At 39.9% G+C, this 12,089-nt stretch overlaps 1 pseudogene; it reads right to left on the bottom strand.

Annotated features, from left to right (window-relative positions):
- Window positions 1-5,600: 5,600 nt before the first annotated feature.
- Window positions 5,601-6,230, bottom strand: LOC143666608 (MOB kinase activator 1A pseudogene; annotated as a pseudogene).
- Window positions 6,231-12,089: the final 5,859 nt, after the last annotated feature.

The following is a 12,089-nucleotide window of genomic DNA, read 5'->3' as shown; positions in this document are numbered from 1 at the left end:
TAAATGTTGTTGCAAAACTAACGAGTTAAACCATTTTTAAAATTTCTTTCTTCTTCCCCCCCTTTTTTGCCCACGAATGGTATTATAATAGCTTGCTTAGTCAAAGAAGAGAGACTAAACAAGGGTAAAATTTTAACAGTACAGAACTTGCCATCATTTCATTGCCTTGATTCTAACTGTTTTGTGTCCTAAGATGCAAAAGAAGTCAGTGGCTTTTAACTGTTTACAAATAGAATGTGATTGTAAAATGTACAGTTTGGTTGTGTTTGAATTATGAAATTTCTTCAGATATAATAAACCATGACTTTTTGGCTGCTCAACATTAATTGTCTCTTTTTTGTGAATTTATTTGTAGGCTCTTTTTTACAAAGAAAGTTTCAAAGTTGCTATATATGAGGGTTCTCATAGAGCAACCAATTAAAAATCTAAGCAAATATTTGAACATTTTATCTGAACTTATCCACAACTTCACCCTGAAACAATGTGAGAACAGTGGGAAACTGTAGTTTGCTCCTTCCTACCCTCTTTGAGCATCTTTGGGATCTTTTTTGCTCAAAACTCTTCTGTGACTTCATCTTCCCCACCATTTGTGCCCATCTCAAGCCTCAGCAAGAGACCATTCGGAACATGAAGCTTAATGACTTGACAGTGTACTAGTGTTAAACTCATACCTCTGTTACAAAATGAGAAATGCCACAACCTGGACTGGCCTTTTCTTCCCCTTTTATGGCTCTGGCTTCTCACTGCAGGAGCTCTGGGCAAAACCTGTGTTACGTATTTCAGTGTATGACTTCAAATCATCATGCTCCAACTTGCCAGGTGGAAGCTAATGTTGTTGGACACCTTAAATACAAGCAAATATTGTTCAATGCGTTCAATGTATATTGACTTCCATACTGATTTTTTCCAAAAACCAAAGGTAGTTTTGAAAAACCGTCTGGAAATGTTTGGAACATTAAGCTGATTGACCTTTTGGGGCTTTGAGTAGTATGTAATTGACTTCATAACTGCGTTAATTGTATTGTTAAAGTGTTTGAGAGTTTTTTGCGCTTGTTATGTGGAAATAAAGTGTTTGATTTAAAAAATTGAGAAGTGGTTTTGATTTTTGTCTAATTCTTAAGTAATATAGTTGTATTCCCTAAGTGACTGTGTAAATTCCTGTATTTCCTAATCTGTCCCAACTGTGAGTGCTTTAGCTCAGGCCATCATCTCCCATACACTCGCATCTGACCATGCCATTTCCCTGGCTCACTAATCTTGGGTCTAAACTTTACTAAGCTTACTAATTCTCGGTCTACAAGAATTGGTCTAAACTTTAACGTGGCTAGTTCTGCATTTCCAAATGTGCCCCTCAGCCCCAGCTCCCTAGCCATAATCTGAGCTCTGGACATCTTGAGTTGCTCTTCTCCGCCAGTGTTCTGCCCAACGCTACTTGCCCGTTATGAGATGGCCTCATTGAAGGCAGCTTCTCTTATATACTCTTCCCCATCGAGTAGGCCTCTCCTGCCATTGCTGCTTGCTACAAAATGTGATACCATCTCTGATCATTATCTCAGTACTGTGCTAGACCACCAAAAGATCGATGAGCTCTTGTTTATCTTGATAATCTAATTTGTCAGACACATGGTAGATGCTGAGTAAATATTGGAAGGAATACCTGTTGACAATGGAGAACTCATTAGTAATTTGTGAGGGCAGGTGAGCCAGAGAATGATGTTAAGGTTGAAGAGAAGTTCTTGACTGATAGGGTCAAGCTCAGTTTGAGTAGTGTGAAGATAAGGCTTGAGGTAAAAGAAGGATATTTGGATTAAGACTGACACATTAAGGTTACACTATACAAGCTGGCCTAATATTTAAGAGATCATTTCCATGCACTGGGACAGTACTGGTTTTCTGTCTTCTCCAACATTCAGGAGACATTTTCCTATCTATTCTTTGATTTCAGGTGTAAGTCGTGGCATCTGAACCAAAGCCAGAATCAACTGAGCCTTGAGGGCCCCTTACAGAGACAAATGAGGCCTTTTGACCTAGAGAAGCTTCTGAGTAGGCAGCTGTAAGGGCATGGGGATAGGGGAAAGAACAGTAATTGTGAATATATTTAGGATTCTCTTTCTGTGCCAAGTGTGTTGTACTCAGCTCACTTCAGAGCATCCTCAGCCTGGTCCTAGAACCAAATGAAACAAGTGCAATGTTCTTAAATTGTCCACCAAAATACCCTCAATTTAGAGGACAGAGGGTGTGTATCCTCTTGGTATCTGGGGGTAGTTTTAAGCTTTGTATTCTAAGTAATAAATGCATATGAATGTGACATACTTACTGCATTTGTTTTCATTTAAAAATAATGTTTTAAGAGCTGGTCAAGTTGTTTTTCTTTAGAAAGATGAGCCATCCCACAGCAAGGCAAGGTTGGGGCACATGTGCCCAACTTTAAAAGGTAGGGCTGGGAAGCTTCATCCACAGCCGCTGACAAGGGAACCTGGGTGGCAGGGAGTCACTGACTGAGCAAGAAGTCCAGAGGGTGACTTCCCCACTTAGCAACCCCACCCTTGAGTCAGTAGGCCCTGCCTAATCCCATAGAGACCCTGTCCTGGGCTGACTACCTTGGCCCACTCGATAGGGAAGTACCCCAAACTGCTGGAGTCAGTTTTAGGTAGTAAGGGAAGCCAACTTCTAGGAGGGAAATCTTTAAAAGATACTCTGGGAACCTAAACAGTTTTGCAGGCCTGAATCCAGTTCATGGACTACCTTTAAAATACTGCCATATCAGGGCCAATTAAAACGTTTTAATTGACTTAGTTTTTTATCAGCTTTACAGAGGAGACGATGTCATTATATAGGGAAAACCAGGACCACTTTGTCATTTAAATAGAAGACAGCTATGAAATAAAAGTATTTTCAATTAGAGACTTACCTGCCAAAGTTAGAAAGTGTCGAAGAGGAGTTCAAGGCATGCTACTGCCACAAAGCAAGACTTCCTGCCTGGAATGATCACGTGGACTGCAGAGGGAAAGCTTCATGCATTTGTAACTTAAAATTAATCATCTCATTTACTTAAAAAGCCATGTCACATTACCCCTGCCCCCAGGGGTGGTTCCCAGACAACCTGCTCTGTCCCACTTTAGGGCTTTGGCTCAACGTTCAGGGGTTCAGGGCGAAATACCCCTCATCGCTGCTTCCCCCGAATCTGCAGAGAAGTGCAACATAGACAGTAAATGGGGAGGTGGTGTTGGGGACTTCCCGGGCAGTGTTCCTTGAAGCATGAGACTGCAGCACGCTGAATGGGGCAGTCCCAGGTCATCCCTGCTGACAGGTCACCAAAGGCAGCCCAGAGCAATTGAAATAAAAGCCACACTTCTTTCTGAGGAGGTGGCATTTAAGCAACAGCCAGACTTGGGAAAGAGCAATGCAGGCCAGAGCCCTGAGGCCTTTGGAGTGAGGAGACCAGTGCTTCTGGGACGAATAAGCAAAGGAGAGTCCGAGAAGGAGGCAGGGGCCGGCGCCTTAAGCAGTTCCCAACTCTGGCTGCATCCACTTTTTTTTTTTTTCTTTTCTCAAATTACCACCGTTTAATTTATAGCAAGTTGCCTTTATTACTATTCTAGGATGTGGCCATTTCTGTTTCATTATGGGGTTAGTCATGAGAGGAGGATTTCTATCACCAAAAATCCATTGGGGAAAGTGAGACCCTCCTTTTGTTTGAGAAGGCTTAAAATATTAAAAATGGGGATGAAAGTACAACCCTAGTTGAGAAACATAAGCTCATTCCTTGCAGCCTTAAAAAAAAGTGATCAGCATAAACATAAAGAGGTTTAAAGGGACCTTTGTACAAACTTCAGTCATTGTATATGGAATCTTTTTAGTAGGGCTTTTCTCTTTTATCACAAGCAATCACCCCACTCTAATTCCTCAAATGATGTACGGTTTCAGCCTAAATTAGATTAAAGGTTTTATTTCCTTTAAAATTCTGTAAATAATTAAGAATTTATTGAAACTGAGTTATTAAAAATGGAATGTCTAAGCAATTCTTTTCTTTATAGTCCTGTGGAATAATAAATCTTTTTTTAAAACCAGCAAGATGATAGTGAGTACTCTGCAAAAACAGAAAGCTGATGAAATTGAAGTTTTTTGGCAACTCTTCCAGTATAGTTATTGTGCCTCCATACATTTTTTTTTTGCCTCAGTAGATTTTTAATAGCCAGCTAGAGTTTACTAAACCCTAAAAACCAAGTGATAAATAGATATTTTATTCATTAAAGGGAAATCTTTTCTATCCCAAAAGATATAAAAGAAGTTCAAGTTTTTACTGATTGTACATGTAGAATGGAATGATTTCTAATTGTTTTGTTAATTCTTTTTTTAATTAATTAAAAAAAAAAAAGAAATTCAAGTTTTGATACAAAAACAATTAAAATAGGCTAAAAACCCAAAGGGACTAAATCCATTTAATATTAACAGAGCAAAAAAAATTTTTTTATTTCTCCCATTTTTGTCTCCTTTAAACCCACATGTATTAAGGAATAGGAAGGGCACACCCAGCATTTAGCTGTGTTATAAATTGTGTACACCTTCATGGATTCTATTGCGGTCTTTCTTAAGTTATCCTTATTGGGATAAAGTTTGTGCATTTCTCTTACTACATTACTCTTAACTAAGTCTCAAGTCACAAGAAAAGCATACAAAAGTTTTTTTAAGGAAACTCAAAGCAAAATCAATCAAGTACTCTGAGTACTTTCTTCCATTCCTCTACCAAAATGTCAAGGCCTCTGAATCAAAATAGTGTCTTTGAGACCTAAGTTTGTTGTAATTTTTTTAAGTTTTCTTTTTCTTAATCCAACACTACACATGTTAATTAATTTGACGGAAGCATTTGAAAATTAAAATCTGCAGGATCAACCTTAGAAGCCTTTAAAACAATTGTCCCTGACACACACATAGGTGCCTAACAATTTAGATGGGTTTATATGTCAGTAAATCCCAAATAAAGATTAAAAAATAAAATCATTTTAGATACATGACTTTGCTCCCATATGCTATATGAGGATTGAAACTGTAATAATGGGTTTTATAAAAAAAAATACATATTCTTATCTATAAAACCTAGCATACAAAGTTGAAACTAAAAGTTATCCAAAGTGACACAAAGTGTTCTAAATATTAAGGGGACTTAAAAATGCCTTTTCTATTTGTAAAACAAGTGGAATAAAAGTGAACTAACTGTGTTGTTAGAAATTTGTTTTGGAAACTTGTTAAGAAATTACAGGTGAAAATTGTTAATATCCATTGAACTGTCATTGAACAGACTCAATCATTTTCTTCAGCAAAAGAATAATAGGTACACTAATAAACTCTAGGTGAGTCATTAGACATTACAACCAAGAGAGCCTCTGGGACAGTCACAGGCATGGTCACAGGGTGGGCTGTGCCCTGAAGCTCTCACTCTGAAGCTATGAGGCCAACTACCTCTGGGGCAATTTTATCTGTAAACATGGACAATGGGTGCCTGTTTTCTTAAAGTTTGCATTACTAGTCTACAATAGTTAGCAGAAAGATAGCTCTAGCAGTAGACAGAGCTAGAGGGAATGATGTTCCAGAAGAAACATTCATCTGTCTTTTGATCCAAGCTTCTCAATTAATTCCTGAAGAGGCGCCAACTCACGCCTATCGATCAAACTCCTGAACAAAGAAAATAAATGCTTATAGGAGGTATTGAGGTGAGCCTCCTCGTGCAGCTGCATCACAGAATCAGTGCTAAGGATAAATATGGGCATGAAACCTGAACAGAAGCTTTAGCATTGTCTTTGCCACAGACATAAAGTTTTTAGGAAATGGGACACAAATCTTAGAAGGAAAAAGAGTTTCATCATCAAGCTGATCCTGAACCCAAGTCATCAAATAGTCAATGTATTTTGGAGCAGAACATTTGATTGGCTTTTTAATATAAGTACCATCTGCCCAATGATACTCATTCGTGGACCTGCACACATGACTGAAGAGCTTGCATCAGTGCAGAATTCTGTAACAGTCCATGCAACACGTTGGTCTGGTTGAAGAAATCCACAGTGTTGACGGCGACCCGTTCATTGGGATCCCTCCCTCTGGCTTGTCTCAGATTCCCACTTCCTAGAGTTGCTTCTGCGTGTTTTAAGAATTCATACTGATGAGACCCTTCAGGGATCTTCTTCTTTGGTTTGGATGTTTTCAGAAGAGTGGCTGCTGAAGAGGAGGCTCATCTTTGGTCCTCAGGCAGTGGCCAGAGGCCCACAGGCCCAGGCCGCAGCCGGGATTCAGGGCCCACCCTAGAACCTAGAAGGAACAGCCTGGAAGGTCACGGCTCCGAGCCAGACCCAGCGGGGTCCAGCCCGTGCGAGCTGGTGCAAGCCGCCAGGCTGCATCCGCTTTTGATATTAAGATTTCCTTTTTAAATAGATATTCTTAGATTCTTTATCTTTTTACATTTTTTATTGTGAAATACAAAAAGGCAATAAATTTTGAACTACATTGTAACAAGTAGATATAGAACAGATTTGCTGAGTTTATGGGTTACAGTTCCACAGTTTTAGGTGTTTCCTTCCAGTGGCTCTAAGACACAGGAGAAAATATCAATATAATGATTCAGCAGTCATACTCGTTTCTTATATTCTTTTTAAATGAGCCAAATTTTTAAAAATTCTAAGGTAAATAATTCAGGCAATGGGCTGAAATGGCAGAATGCCTGAGGTTTGGGGAATATGGCAGAAGAAAAGCTCAAGCAACTCCCTTCCCACTTGTCCCATGGCAATCACACTCCCGATTGATTCAGGTTTGTCCTGTTCTTAGGTTAAGTCGCGGCCTTTGGTGTCAGACCAACCTCGGTTGAAATCTGCATCAGGCTGCCCACTAGTTCTGCCCTCTCCCCCAGTATCCTTTCTATCTGCTCTTTCTCCAAAACAATTCTCCATCCAGCCATCTCACCATCCCCCCATCCCCATCCCTTAGTCATTTCCTTCCAGAACCCGGCCATTTCCACACCTGCCCATTCTTTTCTGTTTGTTTCATTTCATTTTTCCCACAACCTGTTCTTATAAGGGCCAGGCTGATCTTTGGCTTTTTGCCTTCTTAAAAATTGTGATCTCATTTTTGTATAGTAAAATACCTATTTGTAAAGTGGGCAGTTCGGTGAGTTTTGGCAAATGGAACTTCCCCCAGGCACCACTGGGGTGTTATGTGAAACACAGTAAAAACAAGAACGATAGCATCTGATCACCATAACCACAATAACAGAGGAGTAGTCTGTATAAAAGTAAGAAGAAATCCTGAGTTTTGCAGATGTGGCTCTGTATTAGTTTCCCAGGCACTACCATACCAAGTTACCACAAACTGGATGGCTCAAACCGAAAGAAATCTATTCTCTCACAGTTCTAAAAGTTAGACGTCTGATCAATGGCTAAGAGAGTCCAAACAGAGTCGAGAGGTTATCCTGGAGGTTATTCTTATGCATTAAGTAGATATCACCTTGTTGTTCAAGATGTAGTGGAGAGGCTGGAAGGAATTGCCTGAAAATGTAGAGCTGTGTTCCAGTAGCCATGTTTCTTGAAGATGATTGAATAATGATATAGCTCTCACAATGTGACTGTGTGACTGTGAAAACCTTGTGTCTGATGCTCCTTTTAGCTACTATATCAACAGAAGAGTAGAACATATGGAATAAAAATAAATAATAGGGGGAACAAATGTTCAAATAAATTCAGTTGAAATAGTGGTAAATGAAAATGAGGGGTAAGGGGTATGGTACGTATAGTTTTTTTTTTTTCTCTATTATCATTTTATTTCTTTTTCTGTTGTCCTTTTATTTCTTTTTCTAAATTGATGCAAATGTACTAAGAAATGATGAGCATGCAACTATGTGATGATATTAAGAACTACTGATTGTATATGTAGAATGGAATGATATCTAAATGTTTTGTTTGTTAATTTTTTTTTAATTAATAAAAAAAAGTTAAAAAAAAAAAAAAGTTAAACGTCTGAGATGACGTCTTCCTAGTTTCTCGCATTCCTTGGCATGTAATGCTGCATCGCTCCAATCTCTGCCAGATATTGGGAGTCTTCACATGGCTTTTTTCCCTCTGTGTCTCTCTGTCTCTGTGTCCAAATCTCCTCTTCCTTATAAGAAGGTGTGTCTAGATTTAGAGTCCACACTCATTCAGCATCACTCCATCTTATCTCGATTACATCTGCAAAGACCTTATTTCCAAATAAGGTCACATTCACAGGTATCAGGGGTTAGAACTTCAACATATGTTTCTGGGGGATGCGACTAGGTCACAAGGACTTGGGATATGGGTAAACCTTCCTTCACCGGGTGGCAATGCATGAAGGGTCGTGGAGTTGACACCCAGTTTAGAGCAACCATTATCACTGAGCTGTGGAAGGTGGGCAGAAGCCCTGTCTTGAGGAAGTTCACAGTCAGGGGAAAGCAGGGCAGGTGTTTAAGCACCAAATAAGACAAGTAAACTGAGGCTGTCAAAAATTTTAAGTCTAGCCCAAAGTCAGAAAGTTGATGAGCAGTGGAGTCAAGGGATCTGAACCCCTGTCTGTCTGACTTCAAACCGGGGGGCCTTAGAAAGAAGGTCAAAAGCTTCTGGGAGCAACAGGGCCTCTCATACCCTGCTTATGGGAAGGTAAAGTGATACAACCACTTTGGAAAACAATTTGGTAGTTTCTTAAATAGTTAAACATTGACCTGCCATGGGATCCAGCCATTTCCCCGCTAGGTATTTACCCAAGTAGAAGGAAAGGATATATTCATACAAAGTCTTTCTCATAGCACTTAATTCACCATCACCCAAAACTGAAAACAACGCAAATGTCCGTCAACAGATATATGGATAAACAAATTGTGGAATATCCATTAATTGACTACTACTCAGAAATAAAATGGAATTAATTATTGATATACACAATGGCATAGATGAATCTCAAAATAACTATCTTCAGTGAAAAATAATAGAGCAGTGTAGGTACTACATGGTGTTACTATATAAAATTCTAGAATGTGCAAACTAATCTATAGTGACAGAAATCACATCAGTGTTTTTCTGGGAGTAGGAAATGGGGAGGTTACAAAAGGGGTTGTGGTGCTGGTTTCACACATGCATAGATATGCCAAAACTCGTCGATCATCCATTTTAAATATATGTGGTTTACTGTGCACCAATTATATTTCAATATAGCTATTTTTTAAAAGATAAAAAATAAAAGAATTCCATTTGGTCTGCCTTGCATTAAAGTATTTAAAGTACTCCTGCAAGCAAATCTTTACTCGCATGGCCTTTGCAGCGGCTCTGGTAGGGAGCCTGCAGCCAGCCTCTGGTTGGCCTTGCCAACCCTGCTGAATGTGTAACCCTTGTTTGCTGTGGTTTCTCTCTGATTTGGAGAATTTGGGGTTGCAAAGACCTTCAGTCCTGGACCTCCTTGCCTGTAAGTAGAGGCAAGAGCCACCAGAGGGCGCACTGTGATTTCCTTTTTCTGAAAGAGCCTTTGAGAAGCAAAGTTATGTTGTGGGGAAATGATTAGGCTTTTCCACATGGTCTTACTTAAATCTTTAAAAACCAGTATCAAAACAAGCCAAACAAAGCACTGACAAAACTTTTGATTTCCTCAACAGAGGTAATCATCAAAATCACAAATTCCATCTTCTATGCACCAGCAATCCCACATTTAGGATCTAACCTACAGATATTCTAGTTGAGAGGCCATTACATTGACCAAGATGCTCACTGCAACCTTGCTTAAAATAGCAGAAAATTGTGAAGAAGTAAAATGCCCTTTACCAAGTGTATTAAAGCAGTTCATCTCATTAATGAGCATGGAATTAGCTGGCAGCTCTTGTCAAAATGCAGAGTTTTGATTCACTAGGTCAGGAGTGTGGCTTAGTTGATGCAGGTGCTGCTGGTTGGAGGAACACATGTTGAATAGGAAAGAATCTGGGTTTAGTTTCAGTAGTTGGAATAGTCCAAGAGCAGTGGTTTCAATGACAGAGAATAATATTCCTCTGATTGCTTTGCTATCAATTCGTCTGGCTGCAAGTAGTCCAGGGCTGGCTTCCCAGCTTTACTTAGGGATCTGAGGCTCCTCTCATCTTCGATGCTCTTTCTCCTTGCAGCATTGCTTTCATCTGCATGGGCCAAGATGTCTCACTCCCAGTGCTACTTTCATCCAGTGAGAAGAGAGGAAGTGGGATGGAAAAGGTATTGATGTCTCTTCCTTTTAAGGATATGACTCCTGAGGTTGATGCATAAATTATGCTTACATCCCATCGGGCAATATTTAATCACCCTTAGCTGGGGAACCTGGAATTGCAGTCTTTTTTCCAAACGTCATGTTCCCATCTAAAATGTGAGGGTTCAGCTATTAGAGAAGAAGGGGAGATAGGATATTGGGGATCAACCAGTAATATTTGCTGCCAGAAGGGACTGGTTAAATAAACCACGGTACATACAGAAACTGGAATATGCAGTCATTAGGACAATGAGGTAGTTCTATATATACTACTATGGAAAGGTATCTTTGACATAATTAAGTGCAAGTGGTAAAGTTGTAGAAGACATATTAATGTGATCCCATTTTTATTTTGGGTAAAATGAAATCTATGCATCACACATGCATTCCTATATGTGTGTGTGCGTGTGTATGTGTGTGTGTGTGTATTGCTTAGTCTTAGTCTTAGAAGAGTCTAGAAAGATTCACTGGTGGGGTATGAATTCTTAGGGGATAATACAATGTAAAGGGGGCCACAGTGAGGAGATATGAATGACTGTTTTGTGAAATTTCTCTAAGCCTAGGCCATAGCTTGCATTCAGCTTTCTGCACAAGGGGCTGCAGGGGACCCGAATTCAGGGAGGGGAAGGATGAGACCACACTTTTGTGGAAGAAGCTATCACAAACCACATCTCAGCTGAGCACTTTTCATTTAATCCTCGATATGAGCTAGCAAGGAAAGGCAGTGTATATCTGCTGGTTTTGTCTGCTGAGCATATCCTCGCTCTTCATTAAGAAACCCTAACCTGATTTCTTTGCAGGAACAACTCACGTGTGCAGGATCAAAGAGCATTCTATTTTTTGGCCCCAGTGATTGGTTCAAAGATCATCATGTGGCCCAAGGGAGAACGATACCAGTCAGGCCAAGAACTGGTTGGACAATTGTCAAATCTATTGAGGATTCTCCTTTATTTACTGGACTTGAACCTGGGCAGACATTAGCCTAGCTACTCAAGGTCATGATGAAGAAAAAGTCTGCTTGACAGCAAAGATAAGGCAAGAAAGTACATGAGGAACCAGGTTCTGATGACGTTATCTGAGCCATTTGACCCTACCAGACCTGAAACTTTGGGCTTTACAGTTGTATGAGCCAATATTTCTACTTAATCTGGTTTAAGTTGGGTTTCAGTAACTTGCATATGAACGAGTGTTAAGTAATATACTTGGCAATACACCTCACCATTGTCTGAGGGAAACATATTTTAAAAACTATTGTTTGAAAGAGCAGACAGCTAGACTCAAAGAAGCCTTTCTCTTGGACAATCCATTAAACATGCCAGAAAAAACAGAATTTCATACCCCAAATCCATGAAACAGGGAGGGGAAGTAAGTACTTGGGAAAATAATCCCAACAGAGTGCATAATATGGAATTTATTTTGTAAAGGGAAAGCTGTTGACAGGGTTCTGGCAGGGAAGAAAATATGCCAAAAAGAAATAAACTAAAGATAATTTCATAAAGGGACCATTCAGCGAGATTTAGAAAGGACAGGAGCACCAAGAAAGGTTGGTAAAGTACCTGGAGCACCGAAGTTTGGAGTAGCAGCTACTCCCAGCCTAAAAGGAATAAAGATATGGAGGTGTGTGACAGCATTGATTGTGGGGAAACAAAGTCACTGCCAGGAGGAGAGGGAAGCAGCAAGGGAGCAGGAGTGGTGAGGGGCAGGGCGAGAGATAAACACCCCAACCACTTTTCTCCCAACCTCTGATCTCCGATTAGCCAAACCTAATGGCAAGCCAGAAAGTAAGAGAGACCAGGTGATATGATCCTTAGAAATCAGCCTCTGGGGCACAG

Source organism: Tamandua tetradactyla, chromosome 23 (assembly GCF_023851605.1).
Source record: "Tamandua tetradactyla isolate mTamTet1 chromosome 23, mTamTet1.pri, whole genome shotgun sequence".
NCBI classification, from domain to species: Eukaryota; Metazoa; Chordata; class Mammalia; order Pilosa; family Myrmecophagidae; genus Tamandua; species Tamandua tetradactyla.
Note: the sequence above shows the minus strand (reverse complement) of the source record. Positions and strands in the feature narration are given on the sequence as shown.